Consider the following 5,647-nt stretch of genomic DNA (forward strand, 5'->3'; position numbering starts at 1 on the left):
ACAAAACCGTGTAGTCCCATCCTTCTTGGGCACTAACACTACGGGGGATGCCCAGGGACTATCTGACTCTTCAATGACCCCTAAACGCAACATCTCTTGTATCTCTTGTCGCATCCCTTCTCGTACAGACTCCGGGACGCGGAAGGGGGGTTGTCGCAGGGGGGGGGTCTGATCCTGGGTCTCAACCTTGTGTTGTGCCAGGCGAGTGTACCCTGGTCTCCCTGAAAACATCCTCTGTCGCTGCCTCAACAACGCCTCCGCCTGCTGTCTCTCCCGGGGGCCTAGGTCTTAACCCAAGTGTGCCTGGTCCCATGTTTTAGACTGAGTCCTTTCCCCTAAAACATCAGGCAAGGGAAGTCCAGCTAAATCCTCTGCTTCAGGTGCACAGATGGTCACTACCTCTTCAGGGCGCTCCCGGTAAGGATTCAGCATATTCACGTGGAACATGCGGATAACCCTGGGGTCGTCACAATCGGCGACATTATAGGTGGTGTCGGCTATTTTCCCCACTACCTGGTAGGGCCCCTGCCATGCAGCTTGGAACTTGTTCTGCCTAGTGGGCTCTAACACCAGGACCTTCTGTCCTATTTCCAAGGTGCGCTCTCTGGCCCTCCGATCGTACCATACGCGCTGGCGCCGCTGAGCCACCTGCATGTTCCCACGTACAGCCTGGGTCAGCTCCTGTAGGCGGTCCCGGAATTCCAGCACATAGGGTACAATAGGTACCCCTTCTACAATGCCCTCCCCTTCCCAGTGTTCTAGCACTAAGTCTAGGGGTCCCCTTACCAGTCTCCCGTATACCAGTTCGAACGGGGAGAACCCTGTGGATTCTTGGGGCACCTCCCGATAGGCAAACAGGAGGTGAGGCAAGAATTTCTCCCAGTCCCTGTAAGTCCCAATGAGTTGTTTTAACGTCCCATTAAAGCGTTCACACAACCCATTGGTTTGCGGGTGGTACGGGGAGCTTCTAATGGACTTTACGCCGCACAGCTTCCACAGTTATTTGGTTACCTCTGCTGTAAACTGGGTACCCTGGTCCGAGATAATCTCCCAGGGAAATCCAACTAGTGAGAAAATCTGGAGCAGGGCAGCCACCACCATCTCTGCCAGTATGTTAGGTAACGCAACCGCCTCTGGATACCGTGTGGCATAATCTACCACTGTCAATATATACCTTTTCCCTGACGGACTGGGTTTGGCTAACAGCCCTATCAGATCGACCGCTACTCGGCTAAATGGTTCCTCCACAATGGGGAGGGGGTGTAATTTGGCCTTGCATCGATCTCCCCTCTTGCCAATGCGCTGGCAACTGTCACAGGTCTGGCAGTACTGACGAACATCATAGGTTACCCCCGGCCACAAGAAGTTTTGTGTCAGACGATGCCTGGTGCAACTGACGCCGAAGTGCCCGGCCAAGGGTATGTCATGAGAGATTCGCAGTAACTCCTGCCTATACTTCTTGGGAACTACCAGCTGTCGTTTTATAGTGGGGCTCGTCCCTGTGTGGTGCTGCTCTGTGATCCGGTAGAGGAGTCCCTGCTTCCATATAAACTGTTCCCCTTCCAGTACCCCTCTCGTGCCTTCCTACGATATCCCTCCAATGAAGGATCCTCAAGTAACTCCCTCTTAAATTCATCTGGTGTGGCCCAAGAAATGTGCCTGGCTATGGGAATACGTGTAGGGCTGGGATGTCTTACCTGGGCCTCCTCTGAGTGTGATTTCGCCTCCGCAGCTCGAGCTTGTCTCCGGGTGGTCACAGGATATGTCTCAGCCAGAGGGGCAACCGAGAAGGCAGACATGGGCCCCAAATCATTTCCCAGCAAGACATCTGAGGGCAAATCCTCCATCAAGCCGACCTCAACAAGGCCATCCCGACTCCCCAGTTCAGGTGAATCCGGGCAGTGGGCAGTCGATGTATGGCTCCCCCTGCTACACGGACTGCCACTGTCCGGTCCATCTTCTCTTGGTCCCGGACGAGATGAGGCTTCACAAGAGTCAAAGTTGCCCCGGAATCTCTTAGTCCCTGCATACGTTTCCCATTAACCCACACGACCTGTTGATGCGGTTGTCGATTATCTGCCCAGGCTGCCTGCACGGGGTCCACTTCATGCAGCACTTCCTCCATCTCTTCCACCCCTTGGTTAGTCGTAGCCCCCAATGTCGGGTCAACTTCGCCTTGGTAGCAGTGTACAGCGGCCCGGCTGAAGGTAGCTGTTCCCGCCTTTGGCCACTGGGTATGCGGAGTCCGGTTGGGACATTGTCTTTGCAGGTGGCCCAGCTGACGGCAGGTGTGGCATCGCGCCCCAGGGTAACTGTGGTAGGCCGGGTTTCTAGCTAGTCCCCCTACAATCTTCGGTGGTTTGGGGCCCTCCAGGTTCATGGGGGACCCCTAGTGACCATCTTTGATCCGGACAACTGAGGCCTCCTGGCATCATGATGTTCATCGGCCAGACGAGCGGCTTCCTCAAGAGTCATTGGCCACCTGTCCCGAAGCCATTCCTGTGTCTCGGGGGTTAGTCCATTAAAGAATCGTTCTAACAAGACGAGCTGGAGGACGTCCTCCTTAGTGGTTGCTTGGCTCCCTTGTACCCCACTGTAGCAGTGACCGCCGTAATTTACAGGCCCATTCAGCGTGGGTATCGATTACTCGTTTTATAAGTCCGCTGAACTTTTGGCGGTATGCCTCTGGTGTCAGCGCATACCGGGCCAAGATCACTTCTTTGATCCGCTCATAGTCCATACAGTCCTCATCAGGTACCGTGCGATAGGCGTCCGCTGCCCGGCCGGTCAGCTTGCTGGCCAGAATCTGGACCCGTTCCTCCGGCTTCACTTGATGAAGGGCACACTGCCGCTCAAAGTCCTGCAGAAAGCCATCAATGTCTTCCTCTGCCTCCCCCAACTGTCAGAAGGCATTATACTGGATCTTTTTGTGGCTTACTGTTAAACGTACCTGGTCGGAGGCCAGAGCTCCCGTGGCTCGCTGACTCTCCTCTCTCCGCTCTGCCATCTCCATCTTGACTAGCTCTATCCTGGTCCGCTCGGCCATCTTTTCCTTCAGATCAGTACGCACATCAGCCATCACCTCTCGTATGATCTCTACTGCAGGGTTTGGGCCATAGAACGCCAGTCTGTTCTTTACCTCCCTCTGGAATTCAGTCTCCTCCATGTTCACATTGGGGGGCGCTGCACTGTCGTGTTCCATGATGGCTGCTATCAAATCCGCTTTTGTTTTGTTGCTGGCGATTAATCCTCGGGCTTCCACCAGATCTTTTAATGTAGTCCTCTTGAACTTCTGGTAGTTGTTTTCCATTCATTCCTTTCCTCCTGTAGAAGGGGTCTCACATCCCGCTGTCTGCCACCAGTGTAACGGGGTCTACTGTGCTGTAGTACCTCTTTAGGTACCACCCCGTGTTTCAGGAGGTCCACTCTGCCTTGGCTGGATTCTGAATGAAGGACGCTGGCTGGAATTCCTTGGTTACATGTGTGCATATAAAATATCACTGCTTCTCCACATATTTCCAGTCTAACCACACTTTATTCACAGCACACAGAATATATAACACAGATACAGAGGGCAGGCCAATAGAAAAACAGCAGGCCAGACATACATTACAACAGCCGCAGGTGGCCGGAGCCTGCCGCTATTTACTGTGGGAATTACAAAGGTGGGGGAGGTCAGAAGGAGAATATATTGTCCAGAGGCGCAGCCTGTGGACTGATGCATTTCACATGAAACCTATTATACATACATATACTGCATAACATTCTTGGTGCTGGGGTGTTCTGTAACAGTCTCCATTCTAGCTCCATACATTGCTCATCCTGCCCTAGGCCCCATATGATGTCCCATCCTGGCCCTATGTGATGTCCTATCTTGCTCCCAGGCCCCATATGATTCTCCATTCTGGCCACATACAAAAAATAAAAAAATTCTTATCTGGCTGCAGTGATGTCATATGCCGAAGATGTGCATACCGACATCAGCTGCCGGCCTCAGATTGCTGCGGGGTTCCTGCACAGCAATAGATTTTAACTGAACATGCACATGAAACAGTCCCTTTCCCTATCACTAAGCCCTCCCCTTGTGTGCTTGTCCCAGCACTTGACTACTTCTGTCCCTACAGTCTGTTGCTGGGCAGGCTTACCCTTTCACCTACATTCTATGCAAACACTACTTTATGTCCTAACCTATACTAAAACGAAATGCTGCAGACATTGCTCCATAGAGGTTGGAAGGTGACACTGCATTATCAGCTTCTTCACCATCAAGGTCTTTTTACGGTCCCCTGATGAACCCCAGTAAAAACGGATGGTGGAGGAATTCGTCGGAACAGAACATTGAGTACTGCCTATGAAAACTGCACATTAAGATAAGTGTAAAGCTATTGAACCCAATTTTACTGGTATATTTTTGTGCTATGTTAAAGGGACTGGGTCACCAGAAATAATGCTAACCTCTGGTATACGGTTAATCTGCAGGTTAACAGTTATTATGCTACCCACTGCCTGCACGCAGAGGGGAAAAAATTAACTTTATTCTCCCCATCATTTGGTTTTAGTCACCAGGAATTTTACATACTGCATAGAATATTGTGAGGGGTAAAAAAGATTGAAAATGTCACTTCTTCAAAATGACTCCTGTACACCAGCATTTATCTGTTTATACCTTAAAAAAAACAACAACTTCAAACTGCCGGTGATGCATGCCCAGTAGCATCTGTCACATTCCCATAGATGCTACTGTGCAAGCACCGCAGGCACCATTTTGCTGCGGAAATTTTTTTTTTTTTACTCCACCAAAATCGTGCTGGCAGTGGTGCTTGCACAGTAGCATCTATCAGAGCACAATAGATGCTACAGAGCATGTGCCGCTGCCATCTTGATGTTTTTTTTTTTTGTTTGTTTTTAAACCCGGCAATTTTATAGGCATAAACCGATAAATGCCAGTGCGCAGGTGCTGCCAGCGGCGTCATTATGAATTGACTTTTGTTTTTTGTTTTAAATCCCCACAATAGTATATGCAGCATGTTAAATAGAGGGCGGGTCAGTGAGTGATCAGTGACCTGTCAGAAGCCACACTGACGAATATGTAATCAGAGCACCCCGAAGCTCTGCCCACAGGCCGTCCCGGGGCACGAGCATATCATTAACTGAAAATAAAGATTAAACAACAACCACAAGACGGATTTCATCACCAGGTATCAGTGTAATCGGCGCCATTATACTGACCTGACACTGTAGACACTGAGCACAATCTAGCTGACAGAAGCATTTTAAAAGGCAGAGAGACAACTACTGTTGCTTTCTAGTGTTTCATCTTACCCCAGAGCTGGATTCACAGCTACACTGCTGTATAATGTTTTCCATACTGCTGCTGAGCATGTGCTACATAGAAACAGGAGAGCCGAAATCCCTCATGTCTGTGTGTGCCGAATATGGTAGACATCATATCAGCTAGTTTCCACCCACTAGCTCAGAGACATCTGAAAATTACGAGCCTGGAATCGGGAAAACTGGTACCCAAAAAAAAAAATGGATATGAGTCATATAATGGCCAGAAATAGTGTGATTCCTCTTTGCTTGAAGTCCTGGGTCTCCACTGTCGTCGAGCATCAACCTTCTTTTCCGTAAGTTAAGACGCACACCA

This window comes from Ranitomeya variabilis, chromosome 1 (genome assembly GCF_051348905.1).
Source record: "Ranitomeya variabilis isolate aRanVar5 chromosome 1, aRanVar5.hap1, whole genome shotgun sequence".
NCBI lineage: Eukaryota > Metazoa > Chordata > Amphibia > Anura > Dendrobatidae > Ranitomeya > Ranitomeya variabilis.